Here is a 13,693-nt window from a genome sequence, read left to right as displayed (position 1 = left end):
GTTGGAGAAGATCTGAGATTATCATGCTCAGTGATTCTCAGATTTAAGCATGTTATCAGACAGCACTGAGATCACTCGTTAAAATAATTGAGTCCTGCATCTCCCACCCCCAAAGTTTCCGATCCAATAAGTCCTAAGTAGGATTCCAAACTTGCATTTCTAATAAGTTCATAGGTAATGTTAACACACTGGTCCAGGGACCAAGGTTTGAGAACCACTGGTCTCACTCAATCTCTGTGTTTACCAGATTGGAAAACAGGACCTTGCAAAGTTCATTGAATTACCCATGCTTACTCATCAACTTAGTGACTGAACCAAGGCCAGCAAAACCCTAGTCTCCCAGATGCTGAGGTCAGGGACTTTTCTAGGACACCACAATTCCTCACTTCGAATTTGGGTTACATGATACAGACTGAAAAATCCAAGTGAGTTTATTCCAATCCACACTGCCTCCCAGATTAGAATAAAAGGAAAGCAAGAAGTTTTTAGACTTCTGTGGAGAGAAATTTTAGCAACAAAGGTTTTTAGCCAGCAACAAAGATTCCAAATACCCAGTTATTTTATTTTATTTTATTTTATTTTATTTTATTTTATTTTATTTTATTATTTTATTTTATTTTATTCTAGTTTAGTTTATTCTAGTTTAGTTTAGTTTCTGGCCTACACCTGGGGCATGTTTGCATGACAGAGAATTAAAGGCTAGAAAGGGGGAAAGAAGGCAAGACTCATCGTGAGTGAAAGGCTTCTGTCACGACACAACACAGACCAAAAGAAAACAACTCTGCTCGTTTCTACTAATACGTTTATTATTTTCACCCTTGAGTTTTAGTCGTTTTTTTTTAATGAATAACAAAAACTGAGCAGATTTTGGTTTCATGAAAGATTTTGGTGGATTTGGATACTTCTGTATTTAAAAACACTCCCCTAGATCTTGATCTTGCAGAAATGGGATTTTATTCTTGAATCCCCAGAACTGAGCACGTACGATGTGCCCGTGAGCACCACCGAGATGCCTAAAAGATGAACAGGTTCCCTGAATGCACTGAACTCTGCCCTTTCATAGTGCTTTCCTCATCCTCTGGAATCATCCTTTGCCTCTTCTCTTCTCCCAGTCTCTCCAGCTCCTCATCCTTCAGGTTTGAGCTTAGATGTTATTTGGTGACCCTCCACACCTGAGTAAGTGACTTGAGATGGGCACCCTCCAAGAAGCTTCTTGATCTCCCCACATTTTGCTATTCTTGCCCTTGTGAAGTCTGGCTGCTCAAGCGTGACCTAGTGGTTTACTTTCAATGAATGTCATGTGACAAAGTGTCGGCATGACATTTCTAACTCTAGGTTACACAAAGACTCTGGTTCGTTATCTTGCTTGCCTTCTCTTGCTTGCTCAGAGTGCCATGGCGGGAGCTACCTCCTGGAGGCAAGAAACTAAGGGCTGTGGCCAGCAATCAGGAAGGAACCGAGGTCCTCAGCCCCGCAACTCATGTGGCACCGAATCCTCCAAAAAAAACACATGCGAATGCACTTAGAAGCTGGTCCTCTTTCTGCTGAGCCTGTGGATGAGCCAGCAACCCAGTGACTTTATGAATGACCTCGAGGAAGAAGCATCCAGATGAGCTGCTCTCAGATTCCTGACCCACAGAAAATTGTTGTTTTAAGCTGCAAATTTGACAGGGGTAATTTGGCACACAGCAGTAGAAAAACATTACAGGGCCCGTGATATTTGTTGAATCTCCTTGTAGGCCAATGGATCACAAGCTTTCGACGGTGAGCTCTTAAAAATAGCCTATTGGATAATCAGATTCAATAGGTCTGAAATAAGGCCCCCAAATCTGTGTTTTTAAACAAGCATTGTAGATAATTGCTAAGCATTATGCTCAGGACTACATTTTTGAAAACACTCTCTTGTTTGGAAGGCACAAGCAAGCATACATGTCTTGCTCATGGCGAAAACCTATGCATGTCTGAAATATTGTTGATTCAAAAGAACGATAATTGAACTAACAAATGCATACTTATACACAATATAGAGAAATTTTGGATGGCTTTACAAAAATTTAGTTGTAAGTATAATATGAATAAGCAAATTAACTTCCATGTTCTCAGAACCCTCAGTGGTTAGCATAACTTTTCTCAACTGTTTATGCATTTGCGTATGCAAATTTACCTTCTCATTAAGAACAAAGACCATGTCTTATCCTTTTTATCCATCCACTGTGACCCCACGACGCCTAACAGTGTCTTGGCATATATTTAATTCTCAACTATACATTTATTTCTCTCTTTTGTCCATTGTAAAATAATTCTATAATGACGTACATGTTTAAAAACCAGGTAACTCTACCTATCCACAAGCCCATCAACATGACATTCAATCTAACATCACGGAAAAAAATGTGAATTTTCAAATTATACATACCTGGTTTTAAACTCCAGTTTCTACACCTAATAACTGACGGTCCTTTGGCAAATCATTTAAATTGTTTGAGTCTTCGCTTTCTTCTTGTTACGTGGTGGTCAGTGTTCTCAAGAAATTTTAAGAAGCTAATATGTAAGAAACTTTATAGCTGGGGGATCCTTAAGCCCACGTCATTTTTACCTGTTTTTAACAAACGCCTCTTCAGGTTTTATTTTTTGCTTAAACTATGAATTGAACTGCGTCCCCTCAAAATTTTTACGCTGAAGCCCTAACCCCCAGTGCCTCAGAATGTGAGTAGATTTAGAGTTAAGCCCTTTAAGGAGGTTATTAATTTAAAATGAGGCTGTTAGGGTGGCTTTAATCCAGTCTGGCCGGTGTCCTTATAGGAAGAGGGAATTTGTACATACAAGGGGACACCCGGGATGCGTGTGTACAGAAAAGACCACGTGATGACACAGCAAGGTAGCCATCCACACAGAGAGGCCTCAGGAGACACCAGGCTTGCTGACACCTCGATCTTGGACACCTAGCTTCCAGAACTGTAAGAAAATAAATTTCGACTCTCAACCCCTCCCCTCCCCCCAGTCTATGTTATCTTGTTATGGAAGCTCTAGCAAATAAATACACTTAATATCATAGCATGTTTTCATGGTGCCATACGTTGAGAGCCATGATTTTGAGTGAATATATAATATTCCGTGGAGTCGCCATAGTTGGTTCAGCAATCCCATTGGATATCTAATGTTTTTGTTACTTTGCAAACAGAGACGATCTTTCAGGTCTGGCTTGTTTTCCAGACTGGCCCTCCCCTTCCTTTGCATATGACAGTGATGGCATTCATTCCAACAAGCTTACTCTTCCTTTTGGTGTAAGCCCCAACCCTGACCCGAAGCAAGAGACAATATTTCAGAGACCGTGTTTAGGCACAGGGCTAGAGTCACCTTGGTGGGGGCTTGCTCCTTTCTGCTCTCAGACCCCCTTGGGGAACTGGCCTCTGCCTCAGTGCTTTCTGGGGCTCTGTCCTTACCGTTGGGCTCCTGACATGGCCCCGGAAACTGACTCTTCATCAGCTAACCATCAACTGAGATAGAATGTCAGAGAAAACATCATCAATAATTTCGGTTCAACTTGTCTTAGCCTCTGCTTCCTAAGCCAGGAATCGGGAAGATATCATTTTACTAGGTTTGGGGGGGCATAAAACCATATAGTCGTGCCCAGAAAGAGAGTGAGGAAGAAGGTAGCCATGCTTGTTTGTGAGTTGCAGGGAACGGGGATGGCCGTGGTGGTGGATGGAGGGACCAGGAAAGTGCCTTCTGCCCCTCTAATGGTTTCTCTGTTTTAGAGGCTGGAGTTCCAAGCCATGAAAAACAAGGCCAGAAAATATTCCATTTCCTCAAAAAGTTAAAAAAAAATCTCTCGCTCCACTAGCCTTAGCTTAGGTTTCAACTGCAACCAGAGGGCTTTTGATTACAAATAAGGAAAAGTATTCTGAAAAGAAGGGTGGTAAAACATCATAATATGTTCCTAGAGGGGGTTGTTGAATTACTGTAGTGGTTGGTCTTTAAAATACAGAATGTCTCCTTTATTTAGGGTCATTTAAGTATAGTTGACTCAAGCCTGAAGTGGAGAAGAAAACAGGAGGACTTATTACAAGCACATTCACCCCTGTAATTCTATGGTCTTCATGCATCATCAGCCGTTTCTCAGTGGGTTTACTGATTTTTAATAGTTGATATTATTTTAGGCTTACCAGTAGCTGATTCTTAAACATGCTCCAGGCTTCCAAGGCTGTGCATGCCAAAATTTCTGGTAACAGCTGGAAATCCATAATTATAGTTCACGGGTATAGTGCTCATCTGGCAAAATCTGTAAATAAAGCTTAAGAAAGCAAATACACCATTTGTATAAACAGTTTCTGGATACTCGTAGATCTGTTGCTGAGGGAATGGAAAACTAGCTTTCCTCAATTATTTCTCTTCTTGCATCAGAGGGTACTAGTTTAATACCTGATGGTAAGAGTAAAGAGGTACTTTTAAAAAATATTTAAAGCTTGGATGTAAAGAGTGAAAATGTATCTAAAATGTTGTCCTTTTTTGCTCTGTGTGTAACTTGAAAAATTGGTTCACTCTACACTGTTGAAACATCATCGGAAAGAAAATTATTGCTTGAAAGCAATTTCCTACTCCATCCCCTACAGATTTATTTTAAGGAAGCTTCTGGATTAGCTGCCAAAGACTGTGAGGTCTTTCTGTCTTAATGTCTTTTTTAAAAAAAATATTTGAGGTCCTTGTAAACCAGCGCGAATAAAATGGCACGGGATCAGGAAATCATTTTGTGCTCATAAACGAAAAACAATCCAGTGCGTGAGTTGCGTTTGAAATAAGCACAATTTGGGGCATCTGGGGGGCTCGGTGGGTTAAGCGTCTGACTCTTGATTTCGGCTCAGGTCATGATCTCATGGTTCATGGGATGGAGCCCGGCACTGAGCTCTGTGCTGACAGTGTGGAACCTGCTTGGGATTCTGTCTCTCCCTCTCTCTCTGCCCCTCCCCCACTTGCTCTCTCTCTCTCTCTCTCTCTCTCTCTCTCTGTCTCTGTCTCTCTGTGTCTCAAAATAAATAAATAAACATTAAAATAAGCACAGTTTATAAGTATTATAAGTAACACATATAACTGTTTATATGAAACATATATATATAACATATAACACATATAACTGTTTATATGAAACAGTTAAAGTTGGACCTTCTAAAGCAACACACTTTAAAAAAACCCTCACTACTTTTCATTTTACTCCAAGTATTTACCGGAGACTAAATTTTGATGGAAAATATTTTAAACTGAATGAACTCTTAAGCAATTAATGATTACAAGTCTAGTAGAAGTGACATGATATAACCCCACAAATATACCACAAGAGACGTGCCAGTGACTGCTTAGTATTTGTGGTGGCAGAGGAATGGGAGTGTGGTTCTCACTCATTCCAGAGCAAGCAATTACAATGGTCACTCATGCTAAATTCCGTGCAGTATACGGCTGGTTTAAGAAAAAAGGCAAACACATTTTTTCTCTTTTCTTTTGTGATACTTTAACTTTTGTTTGGCTCTGAGTATGTTGACACTGATTACCTAACTACCTAACACAATTTAAACGAAATAAACGGACCAGAAAAACTGCCAGTTGCCTATACCCATCACATATTAGGTTCACTGGCGTCAGTCACTGTCTGAACGTCCCGGGGCGCAAGCAGATGTAAAATCTGATGTTACAAATCTCCCAAGCTAGATGATTGCATACATTAGCATATAGAAGACCTGGTTATTGTGTGTTTCTTCTTTTGCAAAGAGATTGACACTAGCTTGCGAGCAACCCTGAGTCTATCTATATGCCTCTTCTCTATCTTTCTGTCTTCGGACTCTCTGAACTCGTGTTACTTCACATACTTGTCACCACTCTCCTATGTAAAGCTCTACCTACATCTTAGCTGCAAATTAAAACAAACAAACCTAAGAATCAATAAAAGAAGCAACTGTGTTTCTCCTCTTTGATTATTACTATTTTTTCAAGTTTATTTATTTTGAGAGAGAGAGTGGGTGAATGTGTGTGAGCAGGGGAGGAGCGGGGAGAGAGATGGAGACAGAGAATCCCAAGCAGGCTCTGTGCCCATCAGCACAGAGCCTCACGTGGGGCTTGATCCCACGGAACCATGAGCTCATGACCTGAGCCAAAATCAAGAGTCTGATGCTTCACTGACTGAGTCATCCAGGCGCCCCTGCTGAGCGACCTAGGCACCCCTCCTTTTTTAAAATTGGGCTGTAACATGTGTACAATACAGGTGAAACTGCAGGGATTTCAAGTGGTAAATTTTTGCATGTGTGTATTCGTGTAATCACCATTCACATTGAGTATCTATCATGCCCAACACTCTAGAAGGTTCCTTGTGCCCTTTCCAGATTCATATACCTCTCTCATCCCTGGAAGTAGCTGCCATCCTTTTATTGCCATGAGATAGCTCTGTGTGTGCTTGAAATTTATATCAATGGAATTATCCATGTTTTCTTTTGTGTCTGGGTTCGTATATCAAGTGATTAACATTTTAATTTTTTTTTAAGTTTATTTATTTCAGAGAGACAGAGACAGTGCGCTTGAGGGAGGGGCAGAGCGAGAGAGTCCCAAGCAAGCTCCACACTTCCAGTATAGAGCCCCACGCAGGGCTTGGACCCAGGAAACCCTGGGATCACGACCCGGGCCAAAAACCAAGAGTCAGATGCTTAACTGATTGAGCCACCCAGGGGCCCAATAAATTATTAATATTTTAAATGCCAGTGTTATATTAATTAAGGAAAATGGCAAGCAGAGTAGTTTCCCTTTGTTTCATCTTAGTGGTACTGCTATTAAAGAAATCTGATATGCGATAAGTATTTAATATTTTAAAAAAGGTTTTATTTTAAATAAACCGTACCAAGGCTAGCAAAGAGCCACAGAGATGTTTAAAAGTTCAAAAACAATTCATGTTTCTAAAATTACAGTGGTTTTATAGGAGAGGAGAGAGATAAAATCAGTCAGACTGAGCATCTGTACATATGTGAGTTTTTATTTTTATTAAAAAATTTTTTTCAACGTTTATTTTTGAGAGACAGAGAGACAGAGCATGAGTAGGGAAGGGGCAGAGAGAGAGAGAGAGAGGGAGGCACAGAATCCAAAGCAGGCTCCAGGCTCTGAGCTGTCAGCACAGTGCCCCATGTGGGGACCAAACCCACGAACCAATTGTGAGATCATGACCTGAGCCAAAGTTGGAAGCTTAACCAACTGAGCCACCCAGGTGCCCCTATGTGAGTTGTTTTTAGAGGAAAGATTAGGGGCAGTTGTTCTATATGCCCAGAGAGGAATAAAGGGGAAATAGACTAGGTAAAGTAGAAAAGAAAGAAGTTTGGGCCAAAAATATAGTTTGATATCCCAAGAAAGTATTATCACGTACTCAGGTTTTAGTTTTAGGTCTGTAATCATCTGTACCTCGAATGGCAAATGACCTAACTTCTCTGGTTTGTTTGACATCTGTAAGAAAAAGGGGTTGGCTCTGTGTCAGGCTCTGTGCTAACAGCCTGCTTGGGATTCTCTCCCTCTCTCTTTGCCCCTCCCCTGTTTGTGCACACGTGTGTGAGCGCTCTCTCTTTCTCTCAAAAAAGAAGATACCGTAAAGAAAGAAAGAAAGAAAGAAAGAAAGAAAGAAAGAAAGAAGAAAGAAAGAAAGAAAGATGAGGAGTTGCAGATGGGGGCAGGCAGGCCCCATTTCAATGTGTGAAATGGCCTGTAAGTGAGTGTGACCAACAGGACAGGAGAAGTCAGATTAATCATGGAATGCCCAATGGGAATACTGGCAAGAATTGGCAAAACCTCCCAATTTTCAGGAACATGTAGAAATATAGAAATCTGGAATTGTTCATTGGAACTCTCCTAGTCTAAGATTTGTATCTACAAAACCAAGCAAATTTAGTCCTCCCAAATAAACAAATAGCACCTTGCAATGTTAAGCCGTTAAGGTCAAGATCTTTGATTTAGATATTTTCTATGCAACATGGTACCCATTAGCTGCATGCAGCTATTAAGCACAATGGAATATGGCTAGTCCAAAGTAAGAAACACTATGATTGTAAAATATACTTAGTACAAAAATAATTTACTATCTTGTTAATAATTTTCCTATAGATTACATGTTGAAATTGTAATATTTTTAATATATTGGGTTTAATATCTGCAAGGTATACAATCTCTTATGTCCTTTTCTTTCTCTTCAACAAGTAAAAGGAAGAAAAAGAAAGGATAAAGTATACTTTGGTAAAATAACTTTTGAATACATTAAATTAAATGACAGTAGGCAGCCCTTTATAGACATGCAGTTATTCTCCAAGAGGGGGGGAATGTGGAATTCTGTGTCTCCTACACTTACCCGACCATAAACAGGATTGTTTTGCTTTGTAGAGATTCTCACAGCACAATGTTCTGAAAAACACATGAAATAGTGAGACCATACTCTTTTTCTGCCACTCAGCTTCAAGAAGCCAGGTACATGTCTCTGAAGAAACTGCAATAGCTCTAGAAGAAAAAGAAATAGATCCTAACACTTGGAGATCTCATAATGAAACAACCAGGACCCTGATACTTGAAAACCCTTATGTTCTCAGAGTTTGTATTCAACTTTCCAGTATCCCAACTGCTACTTGAAAGAAACCTCCAATACAAAAGGCAGAGATCAAAACAGACAAAAGGACCAAAGAGCGTATCAGAGTCAGTGCAAGAATCAAAAGGAAACTTCCTATGACAAGGAACCCCAATATATTTACAACTGTCAGAAAGTTAATCGAAGATACTGTGTGAATAAAATAAGTAATAGATACTACGGTAAGGGAACATTTAAAGAAGGAAGAACTCTTAGGAATTAAAAAGTGACAGCAGACAATGAAAAAATGGTAGGAGACTTGGAAGACAAACTTAAATAAGTCTCTCAAAGAAAGTAGGAGAAAACACTTTAAGTGAAGTAAAAAGAGAAAAGGTGAGAAAATTAGAATTTTTATTGAGGGGCTTCAATATCCAAATAAGGGTAATTTTAGGGAAAACAAATAAGATACTTAAGGCCTTAAATACTTGAAAACTTTTCTCTTAAATATTTTTCAAACGTTTATCTTAAATATTTATTTGAGACAGAGAGAAAGAGTGAGGGAGGGGCAGGGAGAGAGGGAGACAGAAAATTCCAAACAGGCTCCATGCTGTCAGTCCATTGCCAGACACAGGGCTCGAACTCATGAACATTGAGATCATGACCTGAGCTGAGATCAAGAGTCAGATGCTTAACCAACTGAGCCATCCAGATGCCCCTCAAATGTTTTTGTATAGTGACTAAAGAATATGTTCCAATGAATATATATATATATATATATATATATATATATATATATAGTCAGTGAAATACAGATTAATAGTTTTGCATGAACATTGAAAAGAATCATTCCAAATTGGAGACAGATATCAGAGACTTCCAGGAAGGAAAGCTCCGGAAAACAGAACAAAACAAAACTTGTGTAATCCTAGATGTATTTGACCATGTGGGAAATGATATTAAGAGAGGTTTCAAAATTCAATTACAAAATTTGGGAAACATTAGTAACAGGTACGTTAAAAAAACCTATTTTTTTAAAAGACACATTTTTTGTTTTTGTTTTTAAATGTACTCTTAAGTGATTTTCAGTATATTCACAGAGTTGCACAACCGCGGCCATTATCTAGTTGCAGAACGTTCTCATCACTCCAAAAAAAGAAACTTTATATCCATTCTCATCCCCTTTCCCCATGACAATCTGACAACTGTCCCCATGGATTTGCCTATTCTGGACTTTGCATGTACATGGAATCTTACAATGTGGGACATAAAAGCCTTTTATGTCTGACTTCTTTCCCTTAGCACCATGTTCTCAAGGTTCGTCCATGTTGTAGCAGGTGTCAACACTTCATTCCTTTTTGTTGTCGAATAATACTCCATTGTATAGATATACCACATGTATTTATTCATCAATGATGGACATTTGGGTTTTGTTTTACACGTTGAGTTACTATGAATAATGTTACTGTGAATATTCGCAGGCACGTCTATATGCAAACATATGATTTCCATTCTGTTGGCTATATATGTAGGAGTAGAATTGTGGGGTCACATGGTAACTTTACTTTTTAATGCTGTGAAGAATTGCTAAATTGTTTTCTAAAATGGCTGTACCATTTTATATTTCCACAAGCAATGTGGGAGGAGTCCAATTTCTCCACAACCTCGCCAGTACTGGATTTTTGTAACAATCTCCACAATGTTCTTCTGCACGTAGATGTGCAGTTGTTATTGTCCATTTAAAAAATTGTAACCATCTTAATGGGTGTGAAGCGCTTTTTAATTGTGGGGTCGGTTTGTATTTCTTTAATGATTAACGATGTTGAGCTGTTGGGCATATTTTGTGCATTTTTTTGGCCACTTGTATATATTCTTTGGAGAAATGTCTATTTGAATCATTTACCCATTTTAAAAATTGGGCTGTTTGTTTTATTGTTGAGTTGTAAGGCTTTTTAATATATTCAGAGCAATTCATTTATCAGAAATATGATTTGCACATATACGCTACCATTCCTTGGACTGTCTTCACTTTCTTGATAAGCCTTTTGAAGCACAAAAGTTTTTAATTTTGATGTTCAATTGATCTACTTTTCCTTTTGTTGTCAATGCTTTTGGTGTTATAGCTAAGAAAGCATTGCCTGATCCAAGGTCATGAAGATTCACATCTGTATTTTCCTTTTAGAATTTCAGAGTTAGGAAACTTTCTTCTTTTTTCTCCAAATTTTTATTTAAATTCCAGTTAGTTATTAGTTCCCAGAAGAAGAAAAAGAAAATATAATCCTGTTATACTATCTGGCTCAACGATGAACAGGTATTTACAAAGTGGTAAAAATATTAATATAATTTTGATTTCACAAAAATGCCATGATAGAAAATATGAGGAAGACAGAAAGAAGAGTTAGGGGTGCTGAATGCTAAATCTGCATTTTCTAGTATAGGAAGTCAATGGATGATATCTAAAATTGACAAATCAAAGAATGGCAATAGAAATGAATCGTTAAGAGATATAAAAGTAGTGGGATGCCTGTGTGATTCAGTTGGTTGAGCTGACTCTTGATTTCATGAGATCAAGCCCCGCATCAAACTCTGTGCTGACAGCATGAAGCCTGGTTGGGATTCTCTCTCTCTCCTCTCTCTCTGTCCCTCCCCTGCTCATGTGCACGTGTTCTCTCTCTCTCTCTCAAAAATAAATAAGTAAACATTTAAAAATGAAATATGAAAATAGTATAAGAAATAAAATTACCTAGGAGAGTTGAATTTGTTGCCTCTGTTGAAAGATTTGAGATTTGAGCTGACGACTGTTGTTTTGCATTGTAATCCAGAGAGTATTATTTGACTTCTCACAACATTCGCATTTTTTGATAAAAAATAAAAGAAATACGTAGTTAAGAAGTGACTTGCAAATACATTTAATTTTTAAAGCAATTATCATATAAACTCTAATACTAACTGAAGAGGTCATTTATTATTTATTCTACCGATTTCTTTAAATATTTTTCTTTCTGATAAAATATTAGAAATTTACATTTACATATTTATTTATAGTTACCAGAAAGAAAATCCCAGTAATGTCATTGAATTTTGATGCTGAAATCTCAGCTAATTCTCCTTTTTTTTTTTTTAAGTAACCTCTACACCCAACGTGGGGCTCAACTTCATGATCCTGAGATCAAGTGTCACGTACTCCACTGACCGAGCCAGCCAGGTGTCCCTCAGCTAATTTTCGTACTGACAAGAAATTACCATTACAAACATAAGTTGGTTCATGCATGGTTTTTTTAAGTTGAGCTTTTTAGAAACAAAATAAAGCATGTTTCTCTAGAAACAACTGTATAAAAATAAAATGACTTGACTCTGACTTTAGGAATCCCACAATAAACGAGAAGAGTCAAATTTTTAACATACGTTATGTTAAGGATGAAAGGAAAGTACATACAGGATATGGATCAGTAGGACATAAACAAATTGATGGATTGAATGAATAATTAAATATTTTGAGAAAATATTTTGAAATATTTGGGGATACTTTTGAGAATGACTAGCTCTATAAATTTAATTTCCATTAAGGAAAAGCATAACAATATGAGAAATAGGGACATAGAAGGTTAAAGTTGGGGGTAAATAATGAGGTTGAGAACTTAGCGGATATGAAGTTGATTCAGCTATAAAACACAGGGTGCATAAAAATGAGGATTTTTCTTTTTAGAAACATGCATTTAAAAATTTTTTAATGTTAATCATTTCTAATAGTTTTTCTGTAATTTTTGTTCACAAGAGAATAGCTAAAGATCTATATAATATTGCAATACAGATGGTCTCTAAAATAAGTAAAAAGAAAAAACACATAGGTTCTGCTGCCTGTAGCCTAGCCCAGGGAAGGTAGGAAGAAACCAACAATTGTCCTATACAAAACTGTAAAAAGACAAAAGGTTATTTTATGATATTTTTCCTGATTACGATACTACATTTGTATTATGTTATTTAGAAAATGAGAAAAAGACAAAAGAAAATCATTTATCGTCCCATTACCCAGAGATTGACAGACTAATTAGTATACTGTAGATACCACGCGGGTAGGAGCAATGTTTGTCTTTCACACTTTATTTCCAGTGTCTGGAACAAAACGGGCATTTGGTATTTGTTCGCCGATTAATTTTTTGCCTTTTTGGGCGCATTTTTCCAGCGTTCTTCTATTATTAGTGCATACCGCATGTTTTGTCTTTAATACCAGCTCATATCACTAAGTACTCTTAGAAAACACGATCTGTAGTGGTATCTAATGATCCACGGTTATGTATATATCATAATTTACAACAGTGTGCTTTACACATATTCTGTAATCTTTTTAATTTGGCTTGAAATTGAAAGCATTTCATTTAATGCCATGTGATTAACAAAATGCCCATGACTCTTATTTTTGCAGCACCCATTTAATTTATGAGGTTTCTAGCAACTTCACTTCTGAGACAGAATGGTGGCGTGGCATTCATAATCTGTTTCTAACACTAGTCATGTGGCCTTGTGCAAGTTATGAACTTCCAGTAGTCATTTCCTCTCCTGTGATAATGGGGGATTAGTAAATGGTTTCCCTATAGGGTTGTCGTAATGATTAATAATGTTTAATAATTAGTTTGCCAAAACAATATGTCATACTAAATGCCGTGTATTGCAAATGATGCCTGGGACCAGCAAGAACTCACCAATGCTAGCTTATGCTCATTCTTTGTCATCTTTAGACCAAGGAGTGTTTTCCAATACAAATACTACTCTTAATTGCAAGCTAAACTTTTATCACATACTCTTGAAATGGGAAAGAGGAAGAAGGTACAGGACAAAAGATGAGACCTTGTTACCATGTCTGGCAGGAAGAGACCAGACATCAAGTTCTAGAAATTTACCTTATGGATCTCCTGACCAGTACCCATGCTCTGAATGTAACTACAAAATTCAATTTCTTTGAAAGTAGATGTTATTTTTTTTTTATTAAAAAAAAAAATTTTTTTTTAACGTTTTATTTATTTTTGAGACAGAGAGAGACAGAGCATGAACGGGGGAGGGGCAGAGAGAGAGGGAGACACAGAATCGGAAGCAGGCTCCAGGCTCTGAGCCATCAGCCCAGAGCCC

This window comes from Panthera leo, chromosome C1, assembly GCF_018350215.1.
Source record: "Panthera leo isolate Ple1 chromosome C1, P.leo_Ple1_pat1.1, whole genome shotgun sequence".
Taxonomy (NCBI): domain Eukaryota; kingdom Metazoa; phylum Chordata; class Mammalia; order Carnivora; family Felidae; genus Panthera; species Panthera leo.
Note: the sequence above shows the minus strand (reverse complement) of the source record.